Genomic DNA, 11,529 nt, shown 5'->3' on the forward strand with positions numbered 1-11,529 from the left:
GGGACTGACTTTCTATGAACATGCTCAACCACTGTGCTATAAGGTTGGCCTGGCTTAGTTCCTATTTTTAATGTAATAAAACTGAAATTCAGAGAGATAACCTGAATTATTTTTTAAAATTTATTTCTTACATGAGGAAGAGAGATAGAGATAGAGATAGAGAGAGAGAGAGAGAGAGAGAGAGAAAGAACAGGACAGAGAGACAGTATCCTTAACAGATCTCAGCCCTATGATCCACCTCTAGCTTAATCCAGCTCTGCATCATGAGCATATAAAGTCCCAACATACTCAAGGAGGTCTTCGGACATGAACCTGGAACCTTCCTATGTGGGTTAATCTCACGAAACATTGTGTTTTACCATTGTGCCACTGTCTGGCTCCCTGATTTTTTTTTAATTGAAAAATTATAGTCACATATATTTATGGGATACAAAATGATATTAAGACTTTTTTATTACAATGTGAATTGCTTAAATCAAGCTAATTAACATATCCATTATGTACAATATATAACATGTTTTGTGATGAGAAGACTTGAAATTACTTTATTCTTTTAGTGGTATTGCATAGAAAAACAGAAAAAATACATCACAACCTTCTTTTTTTCTTTTTATATGTCCTTCCCATATTTACTGAATTAATAGGGTTTGTTTTTATAACAGATGTGCTGAAATTTCAGATTTGAGTGATGGCGGAATATGTAAAATTAATAGTCTTTTAATGACATAAAACCTGTATGTGGAATCAGTTTGCATATATCAAACAAGAGATTAATTTTTACATTCACAGAACGTTCTGTAACACAAAGCCAAAAAGTCTTTCTCATATTTTTACATTGTGAATTTTCAGATGATGGGTAAGGTGGGAATGCTGTCTAAAGGCTTTCTTACATTCTTACATTCACAGAGTTTCTCCCCAGAATGAATTCTCAGATGACGAATTAAGTCTGAAGGCCTTCCTACATTCTTTATACGCAAAGGGTTTTTCACCAGTATGGATGCTCTGTTGTAGAGTAAGCTTTTGGCATAATCTAAAGGCCTTCCCGCGTTCCTTACCTTTATAGGGTTTCTCACCAATATGGATACTTTAATGTTGAGTAAGTTGGGAGAGTAGTCTAAAGACCTTCCCATATTCTTTACAATCATAGGGTTTAACACCAATATGAATACTCTGATGTGAAATAAGTTGTGAATAACGACTAAAGGCCTTCCAGTATTCCTTACATTCATAAGGTTTTTAACCAGTATGAATTCTATGATGGAGAATAAGATGATAAGCACGGCTAAGGGTCTTTCCACATTCTTTTCATCCGTAGGGTTTCTCACCAGTATGGTTTGTGATGTACTCTAAGGCCAGAGCTCCACAAAAAGGCCTTTCTGCATTCTTTACATTCATAGAGCTTGTCAGCAATATTAAGCTTCTGATGTGCATACTGTCTAAAGGCCTTCCCATACTGTAAGGTGTGCATACTGTCTAAAGGCCTTCCCATACTGTCTAAAACCCTATTCTTCACATACATAGGGTTTCTCACTAGTATGAATCCTCTGATAGAGAGTAAGTTGTCCTCCTACTCTAAAGGCTTTCCCACATTCTTTATATTCATAAGGCTTCTCACCAATATGAATTTTCTGATGTACTCTAAGATCTGGACTACATATGAAAGCTTCTCCACATTCCTTACATTCATAGAATTTTTCACCAGAAGAAGTCTCTGATGATAAGTAAGGTGTGTAGTCTGTCTAAAGGCCTTCCCACGTTCCTTACATTCATAGGGCTTTTCCCCAGTAAGAATTCTGTGATGAAAAGTAAGTTGCTGGCACACTCTAAAAGCCTTCCCACACTCCTTGCATTCATAGGGTTTCTCAACAAAATGAATTCTCTGCTGTGGAGTACCAGATGTGTGTTTTTGGTAAGAGGACACTTTCTCAGATATAATTTTCACTTGACTGAAATATTGCTCTTGAGATCCTTCTGGCACTTCAAACTTTCTTTTGGAATCCCAATAGCTTTTTAAAATGAGACCCTTAAGGCCATGGCTTTTAATTCTTTCCATTATCTTCCATTGGGATACATTTATTTCATAAATTTCATTTTCTGAAGTTAACTTCTTGGTCTCATACTTGTTCTCCAGATCTGAATATCATCTTCTTTTCCTCAGAACTTTCCAGGGCTCTTTTCTTTACTCCAATAAGGAAATCACATCTGGTTTAGAAATGAAGTATCCCAGTGAGAACAAGTTGGTGTAGTTCTCTAGCATCACATCTCTGTACAAGTCCTTCTGTTCCAAGTCCAGGTAGTCCCACTCTTCCTGAGAGAAGACTATGGATACATCGTTGACCATCACTGATCCCTGGGCCATAGTTTAGAAATTCAAGAACTGGTCAGTTGGACTTGGTATTTGTCAGGAGAAGCAGAATCCAGAGGCCATAGCCCTGGGGCTGCAGCGCCTTTCTATGGATGGCCAGGACCAGAGCTCCAAACCAGGACCGCTAGCTCCCTGCACGGAACCTGTCTAGCAGTGATGCCGGGCAGAAGCGAAGGAAACGAGGGCCGAGACAGTCTACGTCCCCGGGGCCTCCATCACAAACTTTCCTGATGACCCAATAATAGCTATATCCACCACACTGTGCAATAGAACTAAAAAAAAATTAAACTTATTCCCCTATCCAAGGTTTTTACCCTTAGATTATCATCTCTTCATTCCCTCCCTCTTCAGACTCTGGTAACTACAATTCTATTTTGTCTTCTGTGAATTTAATTGTTTTTGATTCTACTTTTAAGTGAGAATGGGTGGGATTTGTCTTTCTGTTTGGGTTATTTCATTTAATGTTCTCAAATTCTATCCATGTTTCTGGAAATGGCAGACTTTCTTTTTAAAGGATAAATAGTATTTGATTGTGTATTGGATACATCACATTTTCTTCACCAATTTATCTTTTTTTTTTTTTTTTTTTTTTGGAGAGGTTTTTTTTTTTTTTTTTTTTTTTTGAGAGAGATTTTTGCTATAGGGTGTGTGGTGCACTTGCTAGAAAGACAGAAAACTACAAATCGTCCCCTGGGGGCGAGGGGATGGCCACACTGTAATCCCTTCTCCTCCATTCCCCTCTTAGAATTTTGGGCACACACGTACATGGTGCCTGGTGTGCATTTTAAGCTACTGAATCTGGGACTTGAACAGCAGTCAACTACATAGGAGTCCAGCAACATAATCATTATGCCGTCTGCTGGTCCCACAGTGTATCTCTTGATGAGCACTTGAGTTGATTCTCTCAAGGTATCTTGTCTATTGTGATCAGTGTTCAGTAATCATGGTAGCTCAGGTATGTCTTCAGCATCCTGACTTTAATTACTTTTGGTAAATACTCAGGAGAAGATTGCTGGCTTATATGGCAACTTTATTTATTTATTTATTGATTGATTGCTTGGTTGAAGAGTTGTCATACTGTTCCCCATATTGGCTTTACTAATTTACATTTCTTCTGAAAGTACACAAGGGTACCATTTCTCCACATTCTCACTAACACTTATCTTTTGCCTTTTTGATAACCATAATTTTATTTATTTATATTTCTTTTTTGGAGAGGTTTTTGCTATAGGGTAGGTGTGCTCACCAGGAAGACGGAGAGAGACAGAGAGATAGAAAACGAGAAATCACCCCACAGGGGGGATGGCCACGCCACAATCCCTTCTCCTCCACTCTCCTCTTGGGATCTTGGGCATGCATGTACATGTGCCTGGCATGAGTTTAAGCCACCAGGTCAGGGACTTGAACTGTGGTCAACTACATGGGAGTCCAGCAACATAGCCATTACGCTAACTGCTGGTCCCAGTAACAGTCATTTTAACAGGCATTATGTGAGCTGTAGGCTGATTATATATGGACTTAATTTGTTGAAGTAAAGTCCTAGATCTAATTTGTTTATTTTTTTTTCCTTTTTGTCAGAAGATACATGCACTCACAGATAGTGACAGAAAGAGAGGGAGAGAGAGGAAGCACCCTCCAATGGAGCATGGCATGCTACAGTCCCTTTTCCATTTCTCCACTCTGTCAGAATTTTGGGTATGTACACACATACACCCAGCAAGTTTTTCAAGTCCCAGGACCAGTATTTCAACCACACCATTGACCATATGGGATGCTGTGCACTTAACTATTAGGTCCCAAGGCTAGCTTGAGAATTATTAAATTTTTTATCTTTTTTTTTTTTGGAGAGATTTTCACTGTAGGGCGCGTGCGCTCGCCAGACAGACAGAGAGAGACATAGAGACAGAAAGCGAGAAATCACCCCACAGGGGGGATGGTCATGCCGCAATCCCTTCTCCTCCATTCTCCTCTCGGGATCTTGGGCACGCACGCGCGCCCGGAGTGAGTTTTAAGCCACCGGGTCCGGGACACGAACCGCGGTCGACTACGTGGGAGTCCAGCGACATAGCCATTACGCTAACTGCTGGTTCCCAATTTTTTTATCATTTTTTAAAATCATGAAAGGATATCGAGTTTTGTCAAATGATTTTTCTGCATCTATGAGATGATAATGTAATTTTTGTCCTTCATTCTTGTTGATTTTCAATTTATCCTTATATCACATTTAATCATGCTGGATCATCCTTTTAACGAGGCATTGAATTTGGTTGCTAGTATTTTGTTGAGTGTTTTTGCATATTGGCCTGTAGTTTTCTTTTCTTCTGATGTCTTGTCTGGCTTTGGTATTAGAATAATACTAGTCTCACAAAAGGAGTTTAGGGATATTACCTCTCCTTTCATTTTTCATAGCATTTTGTGAAATATGGTTATTTTTTATGTTTGGTAGAGTTGAACAGTGAAGCCATCAACCCTGGAGTTTTCTTTAATGAAAGACTGTTTATTTTTAATCTTCATTTTTTTAAAAAGTTTTTTATATAAGAAGTGTGTCTTACTACACACACACAAACACACACACACACACAGAGACACAGAGACAGGGAGAGAGAGAGAGAGAGAGAGAGAGAGAGAGACAGAGGGGGGGAGGGAGAGAGAGAAATCGCCCCCAGGTGGATGGCCATGCCACAATCCCTTCTCCTCCATTCTCCTCTAGGGATTTTGGGTACACATATGGCCAGTGCATTTTATAAGCTGCCAGTCTGGGACTCTAACCATATAGTCAATCATGTGGGATCCAACCACCTTCACCACTGGGCCACTGGCTGGCCATAGAGACTTTTTGTTTTAGACAGAAATACTTTTAATGATATTGTAATTAGATAACTAATAATACTCTGTAATGTAAACATACAAATAGGTATGTGAATCTACTTAAAATTTTTTTTAATTTTATTCTATGCAGTCACTGTACATCACCACAACTTGTGAAATGAATTTTTCCAGCATAAATACACTACACACCAGCCCAGTTAAAGATATTATCATACACGTTATCAACAGACAATCCTCCATTTCTGTGTTCCTTTTTTAAAAATTTTATTTTATTTAAAAAAATGTAATTTTATACATTCAGTCACTGTACATCACAACAGCTTATAAAATTAATTTTCTGAGGATAAATAGATTGAGCACCAGTTCAGTTAAAGATATTATCATATACTTTATAATCAACAGATAATCCTCTATTTCTGTATCCCTTAAATGTCTTGTCTTTATCTTTCTTCTTGATTCTCTTTCTCTCAACATCCCCACTTCATACTCTTCGCTCACACTGTCTCCAGTATCTGCAAAATTCTCCAGGCTTCTATATCCTCCAGTCTTTCAGTTTCTGCAATAGAATGAAGACATTAGGTATACACTAAGTGGGGACATATCTCTCTTTCATAGTCTGGCTTGCTTCATTCAGCAGTATATCTTCCATATTTGTCCACTTTCCATCAAATGCCAGAGTCTTGTTTTTATGGCAGAGTAGTATTCCATAGTGTATATGTGCTTCACTTTTTCAATTCATTCATCTATTCATGGATATTTGGGTTGATTTCATGTCTTAGCAATTGTGACTAATGCTGCAGTAAAAACATATCCATGTGCAACACTTTTCCAATTGAACATTTTCCTAACCTTTAGATAGATACCCAGAAGTGGAATTGCTGAATTGTGTGGTAGTTCTATTTGTAGGTCTATGAGGAACTTCTATATTGTTTTCTACAGTGGTTGTACTAATTTACATTCCCACCAACAGTGTAGGAGAGTTTCCTTTTCACCACAGCCTTGCCAGCACTTATCATTGTTTATTTATTCATTTTTTAATCTTAGCCATCCTGACTAGGGGTAGGTGATATCTCCTTGTGGTTTTGATTTCTATCTTCCTTATGATAAGGGATATTGAGCATTTTTTCATATTCTTTTTGGAATTGTTCATATGCCTTCCTAGATGTCTTTTCAGCTCATTTGCCCATATTTTAATTGAGTTGATAATTTTTTTTCTCTGTTAAGCTGCTTGAGTTCCCTGTATAGTCTGGTTATCAGTCCTTTGTTTGAGGTATAGTTTGCAAATATATTCTTCCATTCTGATGGTTTCTGGAACTATTGTTTCTTTTGCTGAGCAGCTTTTTAACTTGATGTAATCCCATTTGTCTATTTTTGGGATTATTGCCTGTACTTTAAGGGATTTATTTAAGAAGTTTTTACCTTCTCCAGTATCTTCAAGGATTTCCTCTGCATTATCCAGTAGTTGTTTTTTGTTTTGTTAAGAGAGATTTTTACTATAGGGTGCATGTGCTTGCCAGAGAGACAGAGACAGACAGAGAGACACAAAACAATAAATCACCCCCCCGGGGGTGGTGGGCATGCCACAATCCCTTCTTCATTCTCCCCTGGGGATTTTGCGCACCTTCTTCCCCCACTCCCCCCCCCCCCACACACCACACCCATCCATCAAGCCACCAGGTCTAGAACTTGGACTGTGGTTGACCATGTGGGAGTTCAGTGATGTAAACATTATGCCATCTGCTGGTCCCTCCACTAGTAGTTTATAGTTTGAAGTCTTAGGTTTATATTTTTTTATCCATTTTATCCACTTTTGTTAATGGTGAGAGATAGGGATCCAGTTTTATCTTTCAGCCGGTGGATACGCAGTTTTTCCAGCACCATTTGCTAAAGAGATTTTTCTTTTCCCCACTGGGTTGACTGGTTCTCTTTGTCAAAAATTAGTTGGCTGTATGCTAGTAGTTTATAGTTTGAAGTCTTAGGTTTATATTTTTTTATCCATTTTATCCACTTTTGTTAATGGTGAGAGATAGGGATCCAGTTTTATCTTTCAGCCGGTGGATACGCAGTTTTTCCAGCACCATTTGCTAAAGAGATTTTTCTTTTCCCCACTGGGTTGACTGGTTCTCTTTGTCAAAAATTAGTTGGCTGTATGTTTGGGGGTATATTTTGGGGATCTCTATTCTGTTCTATTGATCCACATGTCTGTTTTTGTGCCAATACTGTGCTGTTTTGATTACCACAGCTTTGTAATATATATTTTGGGGGTCAGAGACTGAGATACCTCCTAATCCACTTTTCTTGCACACTATTGCTTTGGCAATATGGGATCTTTTAAGATTCCAGATGAATTCTCTGAATTTTTTTTTTTCAATCTGTGAAAAATATTTCTGGTAATTTGATTGAGATTGCATTAAATTTTTAGGTTAATTTGGGTAGAATTGACATTTTAATTATATTAATTCTTCCAATTCAGGAACATGGATGTCTTTCCACTTTTTTGTGTTATTTTCAATTTCTCTTCTTAATTTTTCATAGTTTTATTTATAGAGGTCTTTGATTTCTTTGGCTAGGTTTATTCCTAAATATTTTATTTCTTTTGTGGCTATTGTAAATGTAATTGCTTTCTTCAGTTCCACTATGGTTTGTTCACTGTTGGTGTATAGAAATGGTATGAATTTTTGTATGTTAATTTTGTATCCTGCCACTTTACTGTATTAATTTATTATTAATTGGAGGTTTTTTTGTGTATTACTTTGGGTTTTCAATGTATATAATCATGTCATCTGGAAACAGATAATTTCACTTCTTTTTTCCCCACTTGAATGCCTTTTATTTGAATCTCTCTCTGATTGCATGAGCTAAGACTTTCAGTTCTATATTGAAAAGGAGTGGAGAAAGTGGGCATCTTTGTCTTGTTCCAGTTTTTAGTGGAAAATCTTTCAGTTTTTCTCCATTCAGTATAAGGTTAGCTATGTTTTTTTTTTTTTTTTTTTTATAGATGGCTTTTATTGTGTTGAGAATTGTCCCTTCTATGCTAATTTTGCTTAGAGTCTTAATATAAAGGGTTGTTTTATCAGATGCTTTTTCTGTGTCAATTGGTGTGCTTATATGATTTTTTATCCTTCTTTCTGTTAATATAGTGTATTACATTTATAGTTTTGTGGATCTTGAACCATCTTTGCATCCCTGGAATAAAGCTTACCTGGTCATGGTATATAATTTTTTAAATGTGTAATTGGATATAATGTACTAGTGTCTTGTTGAGAATTTTTTCATCTATAGTCATCAGAGAAATTGGTCTGTAGTTTTCTCTCTCTCTCTCTCTTTTTTTTTTTTTTTGTGATGTCCTCATCTGTTTTGGGGATGAGAGTGATGGTTTCATAAAATAAATTTGGGAGGTTCCTTCCTTTAGAAATTTTAGAAATTGTTTGAGTAGAGTGGGGTTAGCTCTTCTTTAAAAGTTTTGTGGAATTCAAGAGTGTAATCATTGGAAGCTTGGTTTTCTTTTGTTTAGAGTTTCTTTACCACTGGTTCAATTTTATCACTTATTGGTTTATTTAGGCTTTCTATGTCTTCCTGATTCAATCTTGGTAACTTATATGTGTCTAGAAATTTGTCCATCTCATCTAGGTTTTCTTGCTTGTTGGCATATAGTCACTATAATATTCTCTAATGATCTTTTGTATTTCTGTTACATTTGCTGTAGTATTGTCTGTTTAATTAAAAATTTGATTAATCTGGTTCTTATCTCTCCTTGTTGATTAACCTAGCTAAGAGTGTATCAATTTTGCTTATCTTCTCAAAGAACCAGGTTTTGGTTTGATTTATTTTCTATTTAGTTAGTTTATTCTCTATTTCATTTATTTCTGCTTGAATCATTATTTTCTCCTGGCATTTTTGTGATGTTTTCGTTGTTCTTTCCAGTTCTAGGAGGTGTGTTGTCAGGTTGCCTATTTGCATCTTTCCATCTTTTTCTTATGTGCACTAATTGATTTAAACTTCACTTTTATGAATGCTTTCACTGTGTCCCATGTGGAAACTTGGGCTCTCATTGTCATTTGTTTCAATGAATCTTTTTATTTCAGTCTTAATTTCTTATGTAGATACAAAGTCATTTAGGAGTAGGTTGTTTAGTTTAGATGTCTTTGAGTTTTTTTAAGGGATTTTCTTGAAATTAATTTCAAGTTTAATTTTGTTATGGTCAGAGAAGATGTTGGATATAGTTTCTATGCCTTTGAATTTGTAAAGACTTGTTTCATGCCCTATCATGTGACCAATCTTTGTAAAGTTTCCATGCAGGGGGTGAGAAATATGTATATTTTGTGGTTGTTGGGTGAAAAGTTCTATAGGTGTCTGTCAAGTCCATTTCATTGGTGGTGTCATTTAGATCTCATATCTCTTTGCTTATTTTTTGTCTGGATGATCTCTCTAAAGGAATGGGTTGTTGTGATCCCTAATGATCAATATGTTATCATGTATCTCTCCCTTTAGATCTAATGGCCTACCTTTTACATACTTGGTTGCTCCTGAATTGGGTGCATAGATATTTTTAAGTGTTATATCTTCTTGGTGAATTAGCTCTTTCAGTACTATATAATGTCCTTCTATGTCCCTTCATACAGTTTTTGTCTTAAAGTCTATTTTGTCTGATATCAGTAGCACAATTCCAGCCTTTTTTCATTTTTTAATTTGTGTTTTCTTGGAATATCTTTTTCTAGCCTTTCACTTTTAGTCCATGTACGTCTTTATCCATGAAGTGTGTTTCTTGTAGTCAGCAAATAGATGTTTTTTTTTTTTTTTCCTTCTTTTTTTTTCTTTTTAAATCCATTCAGCAAGTTTGTGTTTTTTCTTTGGAGAGATTTTTGCTACAGGGCACATGTGCTCATCAGAGAGACAGAGAAAGATAGTAAGTAAGAAGTTATCCCTGGGGGGTTGGCCACACCACAATCTCTTCTCCTTCATTTTCTTCTTAGGATTTTGTGCATACATGCACATGCACCTGGCATGAATTTCAAGTCACTGGGTCTGGGACTCAAACCATGATCAACTACATGGGAGTCCAGCAACGTAACCATTATGCCATTTGCTGGTCCCCAGTTTGTGTTTTTTGATTGGAGAATTTAATCCATTAACATTCAGCATTTTTACTGATATTCGTGGCTTTATTCCTACCTATTTGTTAGCCCTTTCTTACTTGCTTTTTGTTCTCTTATTTCTTTCTGTCTCCTTTAGTTGTTCTGATACAGTACTCCCCTCAGTATTTCTTAAAGATCTTATCTAGTATTGCTGAATTCTTTCAGTTTTTGTTTATCTGTGAGTGATTTTATCTGTTCTTCCCATTTGAAGTATAATCTTGCTGAATATAGTATTCTTGGATGAAATTGTTTTACTTTTAGTATTTTGAATGTCTTCCCATTCTTTTCTTGCCTGCATTGTTTCAGTTGAGAGGTTTGATAGTAGCCTAATAGGGTAACGTTTTAAAAAATTATTTATCTAATTTTATTTATTCATTAATTTTTTCCTTATTTTGACGAGAAAGAGAGAGAGAAAGAGAGAGAGAGAGAGAGAGTGAGAAAGCAAGCCACCAGGTCCAGGACTCGAACCATGGTTGACCATGTGGTTGTGTCCAGCACCTTAGCCACCATGCCAACCTGTTGGCCCCATAATAGGGTAACTTTTGAAAGTGACTTGATGTTTCTTACTTGCCTTTTTTTTTTTTTTTCAATGGAGACTTTTTGCTATAGGGCACAAGTGCTCACCAGAAAGACAGAGAGAGACAGAAAGCAAGAAATCACCCTTCCCCCCACTCCCTGGGGGTATGGCCGTCTTGCAATCCCTTCTCCTCCATTCTCCTCTTGGGATCTTGGACATGCATACACACGTGCCTGGCGTGAGTTTAAGCCTCCAGGTCCAGGACTCAAATTGCGGTTGACTACATGGGAGTCCAGGGATGTAGCCATTACACCATATGCAGCTTCCATCTCTTGCTATTTTTTTTTTATTTTATTTTATTATCATCATAATCTTCTTTCTATTACACTAGATTACATATAACTTTACATTGACTTCCATTGCTTTTTCAAAAGGGAATGCCATGCATGTCAGTCAATACAGAGATATCAATCTCCCCGCTTTATCATTCAATATCTTTTCCATGCTTTTCCCAATAATTATTATTATAATTTTTTTAAACAGTCAATCACTATTTCTCATTTTGCTTATTAAAGAGACTTCACCCATCATGAAATATTTCCCAGACAAATCCAGTTGAGAATACTATACATGTCATCATCAACAGGTAATAAACCATATCTATTTCTCATTAACATCCTGCC

At 36.6% G+C, this 11,529-nt stretch overlaps 1 pseudogene; it reads right to left on the reverse strand.

Moving 5' to 3' along the window:
- Window positions 1–822: 822 nt before the first annotated feature.
- Window positions 823–2,359, reverse strand: LOC102483554 (zinc finger protein 82 homolog pseudogene; annotated as a pseudogene).
- Window positions 2,360–11,529: the final 9,170 nt, after the last annotated feature.

Source organism: Tupaia chinensis, unplaced genomic scaffold, assembly GCF_000334495.1.
Source record: "Tupaia chinensis unplaced genomic scaffold, TupChi_1.0 Scaffold000051_1, whole genome shotgun sequence".
Classification (NCBI taxonomy): domain Eukaryota; kingdom Metazoa; phylum Chordata; class Mammalia; order Scandentia; family Tupaiidae; genus Tupaia; species Tupaia belangeri.